This window comes from Canis lupus, chromosome 18 (genome assembly GCF_048164855.1).
Source record: "Canis lupus baileyi chromosome 18, mCanLup2.hap1, whole genome shotgun sequence".
NCBI lineage: Eukaryota > Metazoa > Chordata > Mammalia > Carnivora > Canidae > Canis > Canis lupus.
The window spans coordinates 15,451,674-15,473,733 of NC_132855.1; the positions used below are offsets into that span (position 1 = coordinate 15,451,674).

General features: G+C 37.9%; 1 protein-coding gene across 16 annotated transcripts in view; it reads right to left on the minus strand.

Annotated features, from left to right (window-relative positions):
- BBS9 (Bardet-Biedl syndrome 9) overlaps positions 1-22,060 on the minus strand; it is a 432,524-nt gene that overhangs the window by 27,444 nt on the left and 383,020 nt on the right. The window contains exon 23 of one of the 16 annotated variants that reach the window (XR_012010672.1): positions 8,828-8,906. The exons of the other annotated variants lie outside the window; for them this stretch is intronic. The gene's annotated coding sequence lies outside the window, so the exon portion shown is untranslated. The remainder of the gene's footprint in view (positions 1-8,827; positions 8,907-22,060) is intronic. 16 annotated transcript variants of the gene reach the window in all.

Here is a 22,060-nt window from a genome sequence, read left to right on the forward strand (position 1 = left end):
ATGGCCCCTCAAAATTTTCCCACTTTTATTAGGGATTTCAAATAGAAATATCCAACACTAAGATTTTCAAGCTGTTAGGACTTTGGGCCAAAGAGTGAGCTTTAGCCTTCTGAACATGAAGAAACAGACAGCCGTGCAGACTGGTGGGAAAGCAGAGCCGACAAAAGGCGGCGGCCTAAAGCTAGGCTGAATTGTCTCCTTTGAACACTGAGGATTTTCATGTTCTGGTACATTTAATGCATACTTCCTTCAGGCTTTACTCCAATGCTTCATACTACATTTTGCGTATGCTTTTTCTCTGCTAAGTATATTCTGAATCCAGATGGAAGACTACACCATTTCCCTTTGTCCCAGATGTAGGAAATATGAAAGCTTATACACTGATATGGGATAGATTTTAACAGCTCATGAATCTCAGAATATGGCTGTGATGACTCCTTCCTAAAAGGCAAGGCAACATAAAAACAGAAATTCCTACCTGATACCCTGTTAATATTTTGTTGCAGGCTGTGGCATAAGAGATTGCGCAAGGGAAGTGGTAACACACTCTACTTCCTATGTGATTTCTGGCCTGTCTTCCAGAACTTGCCAAAACTAGCCTTTAATTTTTTAGCAGAGTTCTCTACCAAAAAGAGAGAGAGAGAGAGAGAAGCGTAAAACTGGTCTTAAAGGGCCAGCACAAGCAGATAACTGACTACCTGTGGCAAAAAAGAGGCCATCCCTGACACAGTCTTGCTCCATCTAGACCACAGTTGAACAATTATTATTTCTGGGCTTCAGAACACATCCTGTCCTGCATAAAGAGTATGAGTATCAGTCTAATGCTGGGCAAACTGAAATCTCTAAGTCTTACTTTTGTCCATACAGTGGTGGTAACTTCCCTCCTTAGTTCAGTGTTGATGTGGAAATCAACTTATGTGAAAGCGCTATAATAATACAAAGTTACTATAAATAATGGTAATAAAAATAAAGTGACAGGTCAAAGATATATTAGAATCAAGCTTTAAGCCTTCTCAGAAATGGGAACATTTCTATAAGGTTTTCAGAATATTGAACTGTTTCATAGTGATTGAATCCAGGAGAGCACGACTCTTATTTACTTTCTAAAAAGCTAAAAGGAATACTGAGCCAACAGAGAGCACGTAGCATCAATTCCTCTCTGTCCTCCTCTACTTGGGAGAGGTTGGAATACCTATTTTTTAAATCTTTTTTTTTTTTTTAAGCCAAATATTTACCAGCCTGAAGTCCTGGACTTAATAGTGACTAATCAACCAATTGACAGCCCTGTTCAAGTCAGATAAGGTTACACAACAGGAGAAGCCAGATAAGCATTCTCCTTTTAATAGAGAGATCACTTCTCTTAATTAAGAGTAGGAAACAAACCCAAGCTGTAACTTCAGAAAATGGTGTTTAATGGTGCATATTTTAAATTTGAAAATGATAATCAATTGCCAAAAGAAAAGAAAAAATAGCTTAAAAATGTCTTTTCACATTTTCCACTTGTCCTTCTACCTCTTTCAAAATATAACTCCTCCTGGGCAGCCCAGGTGGCTCTGTGGTTTAGCACCTCCTTCAGCCCAGGGCCTGATCCTGGAGACCCGGGATCAAGTCCCACGTCGGACTCCCTGCATGGAGCCTGCTTCTCCCTCTGCCTGTGTCTCTGTCTCTGTCCCTGTCTCTCTCTCTCTCTCAGTGTTCTCTTATGAATAAATAAATAAAATCTTTAAAAAATATATATAACTCCTCCTAAAACTATACATAATCCCAATGACTTCCAGTACAATACATATTCTTCCCTATATCAGAAACTATACATATATACACACTAAATATATACAGAGAGAATATATATATATGCACTGCCAGGACCTGATCATATAATTAGTAGACCAGACTTCTGAAGAAGTATGTGACCTTGAATGAATTCCTTCACTTTGCTGGGCTTTGTTTTCTTCATCTGATATTGTGCCTACCTCACTGGATGATGTAAGTAGTCCATGCTTTAATATTTATAATGTGTTGGGATCCCTGGGTGGCGCAGCGGTTTGGCGCCTGCCTTTGGCCCAGGGCGCGATCCTGGAGACCCGGGATCGAATCCCATGTCGGGCTCCCGGGGCATGGAGCCTACTTCTCCCTCTGCCTGTGTCTCTGCCTCTCTCTCTCTCTCTCACTCTCTCTCTCTCTCTGTGTGACTATCATAAATAAATTTAAAAAATTAAAAAAATATTTATAATGCGCTTAGAAACATGTCTGGCACACAGTAAGCACTACATAGATATTTGTTGCGCACCACTGACACAAAGTTGACACAAAGCAAGAGGCAAAGATCGCAGCTAAAACTGAAGCTTAAAGATTAATTTTGAAAACAAGTTCTTCAGCTTTTTCTTACAATTACAATTTGAAAAAAGCTTTCCAACTTCGTTCTAGTGTTTGATTTTTATAAAAGAAAAGATGATGTTGTGTAGGTGGGAGGTGAATGTGGTCAGGCATTTGGAGACCGGGGCTCTAGCTGAAGCTCACTGCTAAACAGCTACGGGATATTGCGCAAATAAGACTTTGGACATGGAACCATACATACACCATGGAGGAGCTGTCCAAGGCCACTTTCTGCATAATATGCTACGAGTGAATGGCCTGAAAGCAAACAACATCATTACTGCCAGATGCTAGCAACTAAAACCATCAAGCTAAGTGCAAATTGCTTTGTACATGCAAACTGGAAACAAGTACATAGCCAACCTTCAATTATTTAGGAGTTAATGCTCTCATACCTTGCTTTTCTACTCCTTGGCTATCTGCATCTTGACTCTTCGTTGTTCATTACCACCCTTACCAGAGGTAGATGAGGGATAAAATAAGGTAGAACAAATCAATCAAGGTTTACCCTAATAGTTTTATCCAAAGTATTTGTGTTTGTTTTTAAGAGGAAATCCTAGAGCATGTTTGTTGCTCTTATTTATAAAAAGTTTTATTTAAAATAATTTTAGACTTGCAGAGAAAGTTGAGGAAAAATACTATGAGTTCATACAGTGAAGCTTCACTTCAATACAGTGAAGCTAACACTGGTATAATACTGTTAACTAGTTAACCTATAGGTTTTATTCAAATTTCACCAGTTTTTCCATAAATGTCTCTTATTTCTTCCAGGATACAATCTGGAATTCCAGATTGCATTTAGTCATTCTATCTCCTTTGTCTCCTCTCATTGGTGAGAAGTCCTCAGTCTCCTGTAACCCTGAAAATATACTGCTGCTTTCTGGAATGTTTTTCAATTTGGTTTGTGTGAGGTTTCTTCAGGGAGATGTGTGCTTTTGTTAAGAATACCACAGAAGCAACGTTTGTGCACTTCTGAGCACTTCATATCAGGGATACATGACATTAATATGTCTTATTACAAGTAATGTTGACAATGATCATTTAGTTAAAGTGTGTCTTCCATTTTTCTCTGCTGTTAAGTAATATTTTTCTCTTTTTAATTAATAAACATATTGGGAGATACTTTAAGACTATACAGATATCCTGTTTCTCAAACTTTTCCTTACCAGTGTTGGCATCCAGTGATAGAGCTCACCTGTAGTAATTATTGTGGTGTTTGTCTAATGGTGATTTTGAATATTCTCTCATTTTTACTGAAAGGAAGATCTATCCATTCTCATTTATTTATTCAATATATTACTTAGTTCAATATGGATTCATGGATATTTATTTAATTCTATGGGTTATATAATCCAATACTATCATTATTTATTTTGTTGCTCAAAATTGTTCCAGCTTTGGCTATTCGAAGCTCCTTGAAGCTGTCTTTTGAAGATGCTTTCAGACTTTCTGCCACAGTAAGAGGCTCTAAGCTCACCTCATGTTTTCTGCCTTTGGTCTAGAATCAACTACTTCTCCAAAGAGCTTTGGTTCCTTTTTAGGTTGTTCAAGTTATAAAAATTTATAGATTTCTTGTCTTGTAGAAGGAGCTATTGCTGTTTATTTCTAACGTAAAAATCCTTTGCATTCGGATGTATTTTGAATTTTGAGAAATGTTTTTTTTTTTAGTCACAGGACAATACATTAAAGAAGAAAAGCAGAAAATAAAGCTATTTTTAAAGATAAGCATGCATTGCCTATAGAATTGGGCTTATTCCTTTTATTAAAGATAGAATACCTGGAATGCTCACCCTGCTAGTATGTCTTCAATTCTAGGCCCTTCTAGCAGACAGAGCAAGGAAATATGAGGTATACTAACCATGCAAACATGCGTGCACACACATACACAGATCTATCTTATTTTTGTATTTACATATATGTATATATACATCTATATATGGATAAAACCATGAGTTCAAACTACTACTAGTGATTTCAGTCAAATTATACAGTTCCAGAAATCAAATAATATTAATAAAAGGGTTCTTAGAATTGTCTCCTCCTCTTCCCTGCTATCCTGTTTCCATGTCCTCTCTTCTTTCTCATTTACCATGACTTCCTCCCTTACCATTCACTCCCTATAGGTAACCAAGTCTTTTTAGTTTTTGATTTATCCTTCCTGTTTTCTTTTACACAAATGAGCAGACACATGTATATTTTCTTATACTCCTTCCGTCTTAATCTGAGGGAAGACTACTGTAATACCATACTATATTTTACTTTTCATTAATAGTGCAATACTGTTCAACATATTTTGAAGGTAAGCTCTCACATGAAATTAGGAGATTCTGAAACTGAGGGAAGATATGATAAATGATGACACTGGCAAAACCTCCATGGAAACAGTAAGGAACAGTCACAGTAATTCATTTATACACTTCATTCAAGAAATACTTTTCAAGCATATGCTATATTCCAGGAACTACTACCAAGATTCAACTTCTTTAACCTTTAGGAACTTACAGTCTAGAGATAAAAGTTGAAAATAAAAAGGAATTCTAACACACTTGGGTGAGTGCTACGATGCGGTAAGCTACGGGCCTACATAAGAAAAACACAAAACCTTGACTTGGTGAATGGGAGGAAGGAAGTGGGGATGCTAGCAGGAGCTTCTGGAAGAGATATCACGCAAGCCAATATATGAAGGTCAATTAGGAACTGGCTAGACAAAAGGCATTCCGAAGAGGGAGCCATATGTAAATGTTTATAATAAAGAGAAAATGAAGCTTGCTCCTGTCATGGAGTAGGAAGTAAAGCTAGAAAAGAAGGCACTATGAGATCATTAGGTGATGCAGGGCCTGCTACCATTGTAAGGAATTTGGACTTAATCCTAGAAATAATGGGAGCTGCTAAAGTTAAAGATTTCAGCTAAGAGTTTCTTCCTACATGTTCTTAAATGTAGAAAATGTATTGAAGAAGAAAGACTAGCAGAATAGAGAAGAGGCTACTGTAACAAAGCAAATCTAGCAAGAGCATAGCCTAGAACAGGCTAGAGGCAGTGATGACAGAGAGCAAAGGCTTAAGACAAGAGATTTTATGAATTAATGTGACTATCCTGGGCAACTAAGTAGGGGGCAGTACCAATCTGAGATACAAAGTACAAATCGAAAAGGGCTTGGGTTACAGTGGGATTTGGATGATGATGATTTCAGTCTCTGAAAATGTGAGCCTAAGATGCATATGTCACATTCAAGCAAAGAAGGCCAACAAGTGGCTGGATATACGGACCTAGAGCTTGGGAGAGATATAGTGAGGATACAAATCTGGAAGTCATTAGTATACAAAAAGAGACTAATGACAGAAAATAAAATCAGCCAGTAAAAAAAAAAAGAGAGGCAAGGACAGAACCTGAGTATCAACTTTTCAGGCTAGGAAGAGGAAGAGAAGTTCACAAAGGAGGGTGAGAAGGAACAGCCAACAAGATGAGACAACCAGGAGAGAGTAGGATCACAGAATTTAGGGAAGATTACCTGACCACTCAGTCAGTGGTACCAAATGCTGCTCTCAAGATCCAGAAAGTTAACAAGAAAGATGGTTTCAGAGAAATTTGACTTTGAAAGACAGAAAAAGAAATGTCAACAGCTATTGAGAGTCCTGGGATCCAAGGAAACATATATGTAACATTAAATGTACATACTTACAACAGAAGAAGGGAGAGACTTTGCGGAATTTGAACACTGCTGGGAAAAAAGAATGAATTGATATATTTTCAAGTTCAATAAAGAACACTATCATCAGATGGAAAGAAAAGCATAAAGATAGGGTCTTAGGTAGGTGCACCCTAAGTACTTGAGAACTGACCGGATCTGACTTTGGGATCCCTTAAGTAACACACATCTAATTAAATCTACTTCAGTATGACATCAGGCTTCCACTCTGAAGGGGAACAGAATCTGAGTACAACCCCTGCCTCTTTTTCCTAATATAGTCCTTAATATCCCACTGAACCACTACCTGGAAGAAACATACATCCAGAGGAAATTTAGTTCCTCATATAGTTATTTTCTTCTGTTCTTAAATTGTAGCTGTTTATACTCTTAACATAAAGGATCTAATATTTATTATAAATTTTCTTTGGGAAAATATGTCTCTAATTTGTTAATGTAAATTATTCTTCAATGAAATTTTAAGCCAATTTAGAATCTTTCATTTGAAAGTTTTGTCTTTATATTAATAACATATGTATTTTATAACTTTTTGGCAAAAACGTACTGTATACATATAGTAATGACTCACTAATTCACCTTGTTAAAAAAGAAAAAGATAGCACTCTGATAATATCCAGAGCTATAAAAATAGCAAACAATGGTTTAAATTTGAACAGCACTAATTCTTTTCTCTCAACCTTCCAAATCATAGATACTACTTTGAAACAAACAAACAAACAAACAAAACAGACCAAGACTTCTTTAATTTTTAGGTCACAAGGTCATTATTAGAAATCCTTGGTTCTTGAGGAACCTGGGCAGTTCAGTCAATTAAGTGTCTATTGATTTTGGCTCAGGTCACAATCTTGGAGTCATGAGACTGAGTCTGCGGTGGGCTCCACACAGCACGTGGAGCCTACTTAAGATTCTCTCTCTCTCTGCCACTCCCACCCCTGCTCACATGTGTGCACTCTATCTCACTAAAGAAGAAGAAGAAGAAGAAGAAGAAGAAGAAGAAGAAGAAGAAGAAGGAGGAGGAGGAGGAGGAGGAGGAGGAGGAGGAGGAGGAGGAGGAGGAGGAGGAGGAGGAGGAGGAGAAGAAATGTTTGGTACTCTTCAGTTAATGGGAACTTTAAGGCTGAGGTTATTCTCAAAATTTACTCTCTTCCAGGAAATAACTTAGTATGAGAATTTTAAAAATATGTATGTATTTTGTAATATGGATACTTTATAATACAATATATATAAATATATATATTTCATAATGTGTATGTCATATAATATACATTATACACATAGCTCATAGATGTATAGTAACACACACACATGCACATTGCAATATATATGTATATAAAATTTGCAATGTGAGATCTTTCAAAATTAGCAAAAGTATAGACATCTTTTACAAAACAGCATTACAACTTATCTGTACCATTTCTTGATCACCAACCTAACATTATGCCAACATCTTAATAATAATGAGAACCAAGGTTTCTCAACAGTATATATCAAAACTGTATCTATATGTATATGTGATTGTGTAAAGCATAAAGTGCAGTCTGTGACCCATAAGGCAGAAATCAACAGAATCCATGTCTAAAGGAAACAAACTTAAATAGACACTGGAGAAAAAACTGGTCCAGATGTTATCTGCAGACACACTCCCTGTGCTTTTTTCCAGCAATAAATAAGTGATCCAAATCAGATCCAGGGACACAGTCCCTTCCATTTCCTACCTTGTACCTGTATAAACAAATACTCTATAGCTGCTGTCTAGGAAGTGTTCTGATTTATTTATAGCAATAGTTTACTGTCATACTTAAAACAGATACCTCATCTGGGGAACTGATAGTCTTAATGTTTTGTATTGATCTGGGCTCTGCTTTTGACCCTATGTGGATACTGACTGCTATGCAAGTCTCCACGTCAGCCCTGAAGAGGCTGTTAAAACTTAAGTGATGACATGCATGCTCTTCCTCCTTCAACCAACCTGGCAGCTTTGAACTAAATATAGAATTTAAAATAATCTCTGCTATCTTCATGTAACATGAGAAAAACAAAAATGACAGGGGAGCAAGAGAAAGAACAGAAGAAAACAAAGGGTCAAATAACATCCTTCCGTTGAGTACAAGAGACTAGTGAGGAAGAAGTCATTAGTTAGCACTGATGCATTTCCTGCCAGCTCACTAATGTTTTAGTCAGTAAAGAGGTTCTACTTTATTTCTCTTTAAGTCACATTTTCCTGAAACTCTACCAGGCAACTTCTATGACAGGACCAGACTCCTTCACATCACGTAGGCAAACACAGTAACAGGTCAGACACAAAGGCTCAAAGTCAGAGGGCTTAGAAAGCAGGGTAGGTCGGAAGTTCCATGTTGAACTACCTCTAACACAGGTAGGACAGAGGAAAAGGGAATTTACTGGGCATCTACTCAGAGACAGAGATGAGGTTCCTTTAGTATGTTTTCTTTCTTTCTTTCTTTTTCTTTTTTTTTTTTTTTGATATTTCAGGACCCTTGTGAATTAGGCATTATAAGCATCATTTTAGAAATGATGCTGGTGCCAATGATCTACAATTATTAGGTAGAATCTGGATTTAAATAGGTTCTCCCAATACCAACCTTTAAGCTGCTTCCACTTGTCCACGTAGCCTCACCCATCACACAATGCAAATATTACCCTCTGATGTTATAGCTATACCGCAGTTTCACAGCCAGAGATCCTCAAGCGTTAGTTCCAAAAAATTAGTACAAATCATTCTTTACCTCAAAAAGAGAGATTATCTCCCAGCAATGAGTTCAGTTTTTGGAGAAACAGGCTGGATCTGCTTTCAATCTCAAATGCCTGGTAAGGCAACACAGAAATATTTGTGAGATTGTTATTCTCATCATAGAATGAGCACACATTATATTTTCACCTCTTTTCCAGAAGAAATTGATCAGGGCTTTAAAGTAACAGCCAAGAATTTCTTTATGTAATCTTCCGTGGCAGTTTTAGAACATCTGACGCAAAAAGGAATAAATCATTTTCCATCATAATAATCATAATAAAACAAAAAAATCATCATGAACTGAGTGTTTCCCCTGGGGCAGGTCCTATGCTGTGTTCCTTGGTTTATCTCAATCAGTCCTCCCAATGCTGCTATCGTATCAGTTGAGAAGACAGAGACTCAGAAGGGTTAAATTAAAATCAATTAAAAAAAATCACAAGGCCAATCTAAAAAACAAAACATATGAAGAAACAAAACAAAACACACATATGGATCAAGGTCCACATCAGGCTCTGTGTTCAGTCTACTTCAGATTCTCTCTCCCATTCACTCACTCACTCTCTCAAATGAACACATAAAATCTTAAAAAAAAAATAAAGACAAAAAAATAAGTCCCTGGGATATAATGTATAGCATAAGAAATATAGTCAATAATATTACAATAACTTTCTGTGGGGACAGATGGTAACTAGAGCTATCATGGTGATGATTTTGTAATATATAAAATAATTAAATCATTCACCTAAAGCTAACATAATGTTGCCTGTCAATTATAATTCAATAAAAAATAAAGGAAAAAAAAAAAACACATGGCAAGTAAGTGACAGACTAGAATACAAATCCATGTCAGCCTACCTCAATATATCATGCTCCAAAAACACATCACTTCCAACTAATTATATGTTTCTTGCTTTATATTAAAATGCCTTCCAATATTAAAATGCAGGGAGTGTTATAGGTGAGAATTACAAATACGGTGAGAGGAATACAGAGTGGATAGTGTAAGAATAGATCCATAGCAGATAAGTTACACTAAATGTAACCAAGATGCAAATGAAAAAGATCTTTCTTTCTTCCCCTACCTCCTTCTCTCTCTCTCTCTATCTCTCTCTCTCATTTCCCAATAAAACAAAGAGGAGACAGCCTAAAAGAAGCCAATTCTTATCTTTAAAGCAAGACACAGTAATACAATGAAATATATTTTTTAAATTGATGGAATTCCAGGCAAGATTTTTAAAAAATCTTTCAAAGCTAAAATGAATAAAGCATAAGTTCCAGTAAGTACTTGGTCTTATTGGCAGCAACGTACTGAGAGCTAAAGTTTTAACCTAGCTTCCTCTCAAATACTCCAACCATGCAATAAGGCCCACTGTAAACACTGTTCAAAGAAGCTCTCACTTTGCATCTCATGACTCATCTCATGCTTTAGCACTGAATGCAGATTGGCACAGATATTATATTGCACTCCTACTCAGACATTCCTTCCCTTCACCATCATTTACAGTATGCAGTGCAGCTAAACTGACCCGTACGTGCAACTCAATAGGCATAGAGGATTGAGTTACTCACATGAGAATCAATTTTACACTAGACTAAAACAAAAAGTTCCCCTTAAAGTGCCAGATAAGAAGCCAAAAATACACACGATTTCTTTGGAGGCAAAAACACCACGCTGTCTCCTTTCTAAGATACAGGGTAGTTGTAAAATGAGCCATAAAAAAATTAAAATTCAATTTTCTAATCAATGTCTTGACTTCAGATCAGAAAGATATCAGAAGTGGCTCAAATAGAATGATTTTCTCCTGCATAGACTTTACCTCCCATGTTTGTGGGGATTGCAAATTCTTCTAAAAGTAGTCTTTTAAAAGGAATGACAGCCATAGGGTGACAATGAATTAAAATGAAACAGTTACTACTGAGCCTAACAACAAGCCCATTTTTAGATCTCAAGTTCCCATGGTCTGACCTTGGTTTAAAGTTGAAGTGAAATGTATAGATATTTTAAAATCTGGAAGCCAAAATCTAGGCAAGAACCTACATATTATTTTGCAAATTATTTATTTAATTATTGATCCAAACTTGCCATTTTGATATTTGACATGACACAATACATCTAGAGTACCATTTTGACTCTATATCTGATTCACACTCCTAAGATCCATTGCAGTTGCCTAGGCCTTAGGAATGTAAATCAAAAAATATACTCCCTAATAACAATTACACTGTATTCATACTCTCTGTTGCACCAACATATGTCATCTAAATGGGCATATTTTTGATTGCATAAAAAATATTAAGACTGTCTCATTTCCATGGTTCCCATCAGTAAGTTTCCAAGATTTTAGGCTTTTTAAGTTTTTGTGTATTAGATGTTTCAAGTTTAGTTGAGGCTAAAGGGTTGTGCCATACAATGCAGCATGCAATTGATTTAGCAGAAGGCAACTAATTTAATTTAGGGGTAAGATGGCATTTTACCCTGTCTGCAGAATGAAACTTAAGTCAAATGGTACCCTTCCATAGAAGCAAGAGAAATACATATTTCATTTCCTTTTGATTAGTTACAGTTAATTTGAAATAGCCCTAGGTGACAGACATGCACATTTAACAAGAAATATCTCCTTAAGAAATCCTCCAAATGTGCTTACTGATGTTCGCTATCCTCTATTGCATACTACAGAGACTTAATATCCAGTCCACTAGCCATGCACATCAATTTCTTCCTTTGATTTTCAAGGGTAATTTAAGGGCTAATTAGATGTTCCTTAAAATGCCTGCATGGTACTACTATACAGAAGACTGAGTATCATTAGTAAAATCTTCAATGCATAGAAGAAAATATCAGGCTACTTGGAGTCCTATTATATTCCTGTCAATTTGAAGTTACTCTGAAATTATACTAATTTCAATTACAGATTTCCATTTACAATCAAAGGTTATTCCCGAAGGGTCAGACTATGTAGAATAATTAAGAGATCAAATTAATAACACCTATCTCTCCACAAAGTAGAGGCAGTGCTGTTAACATGTCAATGTGGATTAATAGCATAGGTTACATAGCCATCAACAGAAAATCTTGTCATGTTTCTTTATAGATTTGAGTCACTATTCTTATTCTAGAATTCTATGCTTTTTTTAAATTTTGCTAAGGAATCTTACCATGAATTTTCCTGAGGATCACAAATTAAAGCACTTTTTCTTCTTCGTATTTGATCACATCTGTGTGTTCTTCCTGCTGTGCTTCCTTTTCTCTCTTACTGTTAATTCAACTAAATACTCATTCACACCTATCATTATCTTCTTTCTAATTTTTAGGGAGAAGTTCTTATTTTTTAAAAATTTTATTTAAGTGATCTCCATACCCCATGTGGGGCTCGAACCCATGACCTCAAGATCAAGAGTTGCATGCACTTCCAAATGAGCCAGCCAGGCAGCCCTGAGAAATTCCTATTTTTAAGGTGGTAAACATGGTTGTATTTTTATTTTCTAGCTCATCTTCCTTTTCATATTATTCCCAAGTCCTTAACTCAGATTCCCGAAAAGATCAGTGTTCTTGTGACCTAGGAATTTGTAGCTTTTGCCAACTCTACTGGATGCTGCCTCTAGGACCTGGGAAAGGCAAAAGAAAAAGAGAATACTGTCCCCTTTCCTTCTCCCTCCATCGCCTGAACTCCCTGGCAGAGTAGTGAGTAGACCTAAGTCCCAGAAACACTGTAGTTGTGGCTGCATGACACTTACATATGAAGAAGCAAGAAATAGACAGGAAAAACATTTCACCCTGAAGCATGGAAATGAGGGCAGAGAGGCTATTGGACAATGGTAGTGGATCACTTAGAAAGAGGAAGAACTCCACAACTCTAAGGCACTTGACAAGAGTGTCCCATTGATTCTTTTTCAGTGTGTTACATAGCTTACTAAGGTTCTACATATTGGCAGACTGAAAAGATAACTGCAGGATTAAATGACAGATGACAGAACTGAAATGCATGGTCCCTTATATCTGCTGCAGGAAGAGCAATGAAAGTTTTTAAAACGAGGAGTTTTCAAGAAATGGCAAAAGGAGAAAATACGAGAATGAGGTCCATTTAACGAGAGAGAGAGAGAGAGAGAGAGAGAGAGAGTTGCCTAGAGGAAGTCTGGCATTTTCAGTTACAAATAGGGTAGGTGGGTGCTGCTGAGTTATTTGTTTTTTATTTCCACTGAAGCCAAGACAAAAGGAAATGAGTTTAAATTGCAACAGGAGGGATTAAAGTTAGACATTAAGGGAAAAAAACTTCCTAATGAGAAGGCTGGTGAGATAATGGAACACATAATTGAGAGGGCTGTGGAAGCCTCTATCCCTGGAGATGTTTAAGAATAAACATCTATCTTTCTGGGGCCATTCAGACAGAGAACAGCCTGGAGTATTAGAATGGAGACTTTTAGATTTATCCCCCAGGCCTAAAAGACTATTATGCTTATGTAAGACAGGTTGTTCAGTGGTGCAGCTATCCACTGAAGTGACAGTGACCAAGGACGGGATGGGAAGCAGGCAGCAGCACTCTTCTTTTGACCTTGCTCTGATCAAAGCAATTCTCAGAGCACTCGAAACAAAGCCGACACCCAGGTGTGGCTAATCTCATAATAGTTCATGAATGAGTCTCATGTGGATTTCACAGGGTACAGCAAGTTTGGACCATGCTCCTTCGTTAAGTAAAGGGATTGTAAAAATGTCTTCATTTAGAAAGGGAAGCAAATTGTAATGCAATGAGGAGACTGAAGTTTGCTTATCTTGTTACTACCAAGAATAATCCAGTAGGATATCTAGACTGGTTTGGAGAGGAGCCAGCTGTTCCATATCCTTCCAGGGCCAGAAAGGAGATATACGGCAGACACCAATCCATCCAGCACAGAAAGCCTACTGTGTGCAGACTCTGGCTAAAAGGTAGGGGTACCAAGAACCCAAACAAAATCTCTATCCTCCAGAAGCCCACAGCAGGGTTGAGTTAGGACATACTGATCCCTATTATAACGCAATAGAATTCTATCTACGCTGTGCATGCACAAATGGGGATGAAGCCATGACCCAGGCAGATAGGGGCACCAGGAATATGGAGAGAGACAAGAATGGTCTCAGACAATATTTAAGTTGCCAAAGACCACAGAAGTCAGCTGGCCAGAGTGTAGGCAAGATGGGATCCTAGGTAGAAGAGCTACATGTCTAGGGATGAGGGAGACCTCAGGACAGGAGAGAACATGCTTCCTGCTGAGAGCTGCAGATAGGTCAGAATGGTAGCTGCATACATTGCTAGTGGCAAGTGCAAGAGAAGGGGCTGGGGACCCAGGAGCCAGATCACAAAGGGACTCAATAGCCATGGCAGATAACTGGGTGTTTATTGTGAAGGCAACCAGGACTTCAAACTCTAGAGGTATATGATGGAATTATATGTGTCTACACAGGTTGCACAAGATCAGTAAACTCAGCTAGCAGCATAGTGGGCTGAGATTTCTCAGTACCTGTAATAGGGGCTGGTCAGGTGAGCATTCAAATAACTGCCAGGCTGGTAAGACTCATACACCCAAGCCACAGTCCTATTTTTATTGGATTAAGCTGCTGTCTAAAGCTTCAGTAGGGCAAGCCTGCTCCTCATCCTGCTTCTACGCCCAATAGCTAAATGATGAGATCATAAAACTGCGGGCAACTCTTGGCATTTATTTCTTAAAGAAAAAAAAAAAAGCTCATGGTTGGCTAACACCATTCTTAAAGAGCAGCTTATACCACTTATACCCTCCTGACACCAGGAATTAAAAAAGAAAATGTCAAGAATTAGAGTTCTACTTTATCATCATTAAATATCTGCGGTTTTAAAGCAATTATCATTGTGCTTTACCCATCAGCTATGCAATGTTTATTCATGGTCTCCTACAGATACAAAAATGTTTAGGAAATCAACTACGAAGATAAGTGTGGCCATTGGGGACAATTCACTTGCTGATGATCATTTTCACCAAAAGCAAGGAGCAGGGTTATGAATCATCTGTGACCACTTATGCTTAAGCTGAATACATTAAAATTTAATAGTTTCAACACAAGAAGCCAGTCATAAGTCTGCACATCAAGGCACTAATGTGTTAGGCCTAATTGTACTTAGATGAAGTAAGTCAAGAATGCATGGCAGCCAACTGTATTTTGTTGTAAAATGAAAATTATGAATCTCTAATCACAAGTGAGGAGTCTTTTTTTTACAATTCATTATTCATGAATAATGAATTATTCATTTTCTCAAATGTTATTGCTACAGCCTTTTAAACTTTCCTACTCCTCCACTTTCAAAGTGATAAATGCCTGAGGAGTTAGTGGTCTCAGGCTTTTGAATACAATAAAGTGCTTTTTCAACATGATGCTGACTTCTAACATTAATTCCAGTTTATGAGTGCAGGTTGGCTATTCAAGGTTAGGACTGTCACCTTTCATTTGGTCTAAGAGATAATAGGTTCATTAAAAAAAAAAAAGTCTTATCCCAAGAATGGTCATTCCTAACAAAGTCCAAACTTTGAATAAGGCCTCCTCTATAATCTGGCCCTGGCCTGCTTTACCAACCCCATCTCCTGTCATTCTCCCCAGTCACCTGGACCTTCTTTCCTACTTCCTTTGAATCCTTTGCATTTCTTCTCCCCACTTTCTGGATGTCTCCTGCTCCCCCTGCTCTCACTCCCAACACCACCACATACACATTCATACACCTGGCTCCTCCCATGTTTACATCTCATTTCAGATGACCCCTCCTCAGAAAGTCTTCCCTAAGTGCCTCCTCCCCCTGCCAGTTACCCTTTATCACACTATTCTGCTTATCGTCTTCATATTACTTAAAACGCTTTGTAAATATCTCTTTTGTTCCTTGTGTATTGTCTTCCCCACCAGGATGGATGCTTTATTAGGGCAGAGTCCTTGTCTATTTTGTTCATGACTGCCTACTCAGACTCTAGGATGGTGTAATAAGCACATAGCAAGTACTCAATAAAGATTTACAAAATACATGAATTTTTAATCCCAGGAAATAATGATTTCATCCTGAGATCACCTCTTCAGTTAAGCAAGCAAAATTTGTCCCCAGTTCTTCTCACATCTTTCTACGAACTGACTTTGTGACCATCAAAGGGCTGTACCCAAGCAATCAGTAGGGCCTTGGGTTATACCCTGGAACTGCTGTAGGTAGAAGACTGCATCACAGACTCTCAATGAGAGAAGGATCCTGAGGCCCTACCAGTGAGGAGGGGTAAAGAAAAAAAAAAGAAACCGAGGTTCAGAGAAGTTGAATAAAAAGCCATCTGCCTGTCTTTCAGCATCTTTCACTCCATGGAGGATGCCTCCAGCCAACTGTAGGATCTGTGGAAAGAAGAGATCTGGAAGCAGCCTAGAGTACTATCAACTTGGATCAACACCTTAGAAATGCCACAAATCCATATGCAGGTTAGTTTCAGACTGAACCTCCCTTGCCCAGGACCACCCTTCCTCACTTGTCATGGTCCATCATCACTGTTTTCCTGGTTAGAGCCTCTTCTAAACAGATCATTAGCCAGATTGTTTTGTGCAATGAGCTGATGCTACATGCAAAAGGAAAGGAACTAAATAGGTCAAGTTAATAGAGACTAATAGAGACTAAGTCTGAGAGTGACTGAAATATATTTTCATAATAAAAATCAAAGTCTGACGGTACCTTTGAGCATTTTATGCTTTCTCAAATTAAGTGATGCTTCTGGCTAGCACTCAACATGTTACTACAATAAAGAAACCTTAGATTCAGATATTAAATATGAATTAATGATGATGGCCTTTTAAGTAATTCAAAAAGGTACTCAAATGGAAACTGAGTGCATAATTACTAGACATTCTTGGCAAATGCATATAAAAAAAGGAAAAGATCATCAGATAAGCAGTCCAATTAAGCACCTTGGGATTATTGAGAGATAATTTTACAAGTATTCAAGACAGGGTTATTGTGGTATTTTTTTTTTTTGGAGTACTACTAAGTTTTTTACAACACTTCTTTGAAATATTATTATTGGCATTTGTAGGAGACCTGAAGCCAGGGAGAGGAAAGGTAACTGGTCGTGCTATAAAATCCATGCCTAAAATGATAAAGGCTCAGAAAAAGGGGCTTAAGTAAATATTTGCTAAATAATTGATGAGCCAGATAAACACTGGAGGAACAGAAAAGCTTAAGTTTCAATTCCCAGCCCCACATACAACCTTTAGATTAGGCTGGTCTTCTTTTAGACAGGCTTGTGCTTCTCATTACTTATTAAAACAAGATTTTGGAATGCCCACTGAAGTCATTCAAATTGCCCTTTTGTACCTTAGGCAGCTAACGTGGCAATATAATTTACAGAGGATACATTATGTTAGACTTTACAAAGGTTCTATGATGTTCTCAGATGCCCACCAAGGAGTCCAGCAAATTGACACCTCTAAAGTCATTTTCCTGGCATCCTGAGATGAATTTAGTGCCAGCTCTTCAAATGTGAATAGCTCATATGTCATCCCATTATGCCACCTGGCCTCAAACCAGCACACCTTTAAAATAGATTTATTTAGGCTATAAACTAACAGGACAGTGCCTCTGTCTTCAAATATATTACATTTAAACAGCTGGGAAAATAAAATCCTAACTTTTTAAGGCTGAAATCTCTAAGGGCAATTTGAAGGATGAAGAGCACTATCAAATTGTTACAGACACAAATTTAGATGATGTTTTATAACATACAAAGAAAAAAACTCACAAAAAAACAAATTTTAAGATGAGAAAACTCTTGAAAGTTTACCATCCTTGTGTTTTCCTTGAAAATCAGTTAAATGCTATTCAACACAGTAAGTGGTAGGGGTTTCACAATTTTAATTAGAAACTAGTTCCAGATAGGGAACATATTCCACCAGTATGTCAGAGAATATATAATTCACTTTATATCAACAAACTCATTCATTCCTATTGCCCTAGAAGACATTTGTTATCTAATGAATCTTTGTAGATTATTAATTAACTCATAAGAAATTAGGCTGAGTCTCAAGAAAAATCACCTAGTGACACTGGGAATCCAAATGTGAGTTACTATATAACATCATGCACTGCTAAGTGTCATCAGTTATATACACAAAAAGAGTGATCACATATTTTATACCCACATAGATTTTATGTTCTAACTTAAAATGCACATATAGCAATTAGAGAACTACACAGTGTAATATGAAGTGTCAATGGGAAGTACTGAAAGTTATAAGTATTAGCTTGAAGCACCTTAAATTACTAACATTATTTTACTCTATAGGAGTTAGAATAATTAGCAAAGGATAGAATATTCAGGGAAGGCTTCCTGCAGGAAAAGTGGACATGAGATGAGCATTTTTTAAAAAGATTTTATTTATTTATGAGAGAGAGAGAGAGAGGCGTGCAGAGACATAGGCATAGACAGAGGGAGAAGCAGGCCCCTCGCAGGAAGCCTCATGCGGAACTCGATCCCCAGACCCTGGGATCACGACCTGAGCCAAAGGCAGATGCTCAACCGCTGAGCCACCCAGGTGCCCTGAGATGAGCATTTAAATTCAACACGGACCGAACAGAATTCATCATCCATCTCCCTCAAGCTTTGTTCTCTTCCAAAGATGACTTTTCAGGGAATGGCACATTGGCCAACTGTGACAAGCAATCCGGGAGTTCTCCCCAATAGGTCTCTTTTACACTCAAGCCTGATTTCTAATCAATTACCAGATTCTGTTGAGTTTATCTCCTGAAAAAGTTATCATATCTATCTATTCTTCTTGATCTCCATTGCTACTTCCCAAGACTGAGCTTCTGTCATCTCTTGCTTTGATGGTATTTAACTCATTTTGAAACGGAATATCTGTATAAATATTCCATTAAGTGACAACATAGGCTTCATGATGCTAGAGACCATGCCTATTCTGCTCACCTCAATTTTTCCACTGCCTGCAACAGTACCTGGAACATAAGGAAGTAAAGAAATTGGCTAATGGAGCTAAGGTTCAATATAAAGATGAGTAAGAGAAGAACAACTATAACAATTATGAAGATCCCAGACCTAAAACAAGTTTGGTACTGTTCTAATTAGGAATAGGGCTGATACCATGTCCATCTGAAGATATAACAAGATAAGGAGAAAGTACTGATTTATGCAATGTAGTGCTTAAATTTGCTATTTCTATAAACCAAAAAAAGGAAGGGTTAGCAAGACACATAAAACTTCATTACCATTAACAATTAGGAATACTTTATACACATAAAATATATAAAAGAAGAAATGCTACAGAACCTATAAGAGCTCAGAAGTATGTCAGCTCCCACCTCTACCCTCATCTTGCTCCATCTCGGTAGCACGTGACAACGCTGACCTTGGAAACCCTCCCCTCTCTTGGCCTTCACGTGGTGACTTTCTCACAGTTTTCCTCTTACTCATTCTTTGGCTACTTCTCTTCAATTTCCGATGCTGGTTCCTGCCCTTCTGCCTAACCTCTAGATGCTGGATGGCCTCAAGGTTTAGATGAGGCCCTCCTTCTCTTTTCTCTTTCCACATAATTGAGCCCATTCAGCTTTAAATACCATACAGAGGCTGCTGTATCCCAAAGGTCTCTCTGCAGCTCTGGCTTTTCCTCTGAGCCCCAGACACCTTGACAACCACAAATGGGTGCCCACAAAGCCTCTTGAGTGGAATAGATCCAAACAGATTTTTTATTCTGTCCCCCCACTTAACCCACATGCACGCGCGCACATGCACACACACACACACACACACACAGTGTTTTTCCCTCAGACTTCCCCATCTTACTAGTACCACTACTGTCCATCTTGTTACTAAAACCAACATTCCAGGAGTCCTCTCTGCTTCCTCTCTCATCTCATCGCTTACATGCAATCCATCACCATGTATGCGTGCCTCTAAAATATGCCCTAGAGCTCTCTAATTCTATCTCTATGGCCACAACCCCAGTCATCATTGTCTATTGCCTACACTTCTACAATAGTCTCTCTAGCTCTCCCCCTGTTTCCACTCCAGCTGTTTTCCAAATCATTCCCTAACAGTAGCCATAGTAATTCTTAAAAACACAGACAAGATCACATAATTTCCCTCCTTAAAACCATTTGATGGCTTCCCACTACTCATAGGATAACATCTAAATTCCTTACTGTGGAATGTAAGGAATACATGACTTGGCTCTCCCTGCCACTCTCACTCATTAAGATCAAGCCAGGGAGGCCATGTGTCTTTTGAATACACCAACACCTTTCTTCCCTCCAGGCCTTCAAATTCTTTTATTTCCAGTTTTGTTAAAGTACAATTGACAAATAAAATTGCAATTAAAGTGTGCAATGTGATGATCTGATATGCATACACATTATGAAAGGACTCCTCCATTGAGTTAATTAACATACCCATTGCCTCACATATTTACATTTGAGTGTGTATATGTATGTGTGAGAGAGACAGAGAGAGAAAAAGGCAGAGAGGACATTTAAGTTCCAATTTCTCAGCAAATTCAGGCCTTTAAATTCTATTCCACCAGCTTGGAGTGCTATGCACCTGGTTCTTCATTTTCTCATACTTCTGCTCATAAAGCCCTTCCCCAATAACCCTGTCTACAGTAGCCTCCATCCCTAACTCTCTCAACTCCCTATTTGTCTCAAGGCACATAACACAACTCACAACTCTTGTTTAGCTGTACAATGGTTTAATGCCTGGCTTCTCCTCTAGAATATAAGTTCCAGGATGGTAGGAATGCTGTCTTTCCTCTTAATTAGCATATCTCAATGCCCACTGCAGTGCCTAGAACATGATGGTATTTTTAAAAATACCTGCTAAATGAACAAACAATAATCCTACTTCATGAATAAAAACTCCTTTCCCCCTTTTAAGAACTTACGTGTGTCCATTATGCTACTAATATTGTTCCCTGTGCCAAAAGATGAATTGTTTACAGATGATGCTATTTAGCTTCATCCCAAATTTATATTTAAGAGACCGCAGTATAATTTGCATAGTTTACAAGTCTGAAGGGGAATAAAAAGAAGACAATATAATGAAACAGAGGAAAACTGAGCAAAATTTAGAAATGGGAGAAGGTAGCAGCAGAAAAGAAAGGGCAGACAATTCAACTGAGATAAATATTAGGCTACAAGATCCCTGAGGAAACCGGAAAACAGAAGAGGATCTGAAACACCCAATGTATGACAGGTGCTGTGCTGAATATATGGTAGTGAATAACACAGACACGGTCCCTCTCCTCATGGAACTTATAGTACTGTGAGATAAATACTAAATAAACACACAATAAAGGTATAATTATGAACTATGCTTCATGCTATGAAGAAAATGCCTGAGAGGCCATGAGAAGAATGAGAAAAGTCATGGGAAAGTGAGCTATAACTTGGGATAAAGTAGCTGGTGAGGATTAGATCTGTGGCAGGGGGCAGTTTTGGAGGGTGGATAAAGGACAATATTCAAGGCAAGGGAAGAGTATATGCAAAGACAAGAGGCAGGAAAAATCTTGATGACTGGAACTGAAGGGAGCCTTGAATGCCAAAGGAAGAGATGGTAAGGGAACTGTGGGAAAACTCCTGACAGAGAAATGGATGCAGAGAGAGAGGAAGCAGAGTTCTATAGGGCAAGGTGACAAGCCTGAATTTCCTGATAAGACCAAGTATGTTTTCTTCTGAGAAAGAACAGAAAGACAAAAGATGAGTAAGATTGTAAAAATTTTTAATAAAACAATGGGAAATAGAGTTTACTTTGGACAACCTTGATCTTCACAGTAGAGAAGGAATGATGGCTTCTGTACAGTTTAGGGGAGGAGAAGAGGTTGGAGCTTGAGCAAAATCATAAGGGTTAACTTCTGTTGGGAATAAGATAGAAAATCAAACAAAAACAAGCAAATAGAACTCTGATTAGCAGAGTAAGGCCCGGGTGAAATCACACAACATGAGAGGCAACAGAAGCAGTTGGGTCAGTTTTATGACTAATTTTATCAACAATTTCCAGTCCCAGAGTAGATCCAAGAAAAGCCAAAGATTTATTCATGACTGGAGATGACAAGGGATCTAAGATGGAAATCCATTAAGTTTCACAAGGCAGAGCAAAAAGGGTTAGTGGAGAGAAAGAGGTATAATAGGTATGTTGTAAGGTGGGGGCTGGAAAAAAGGAGAGAGAATTGGGTGATAGGAAACTGGGAAAGAGAGGAGATAAT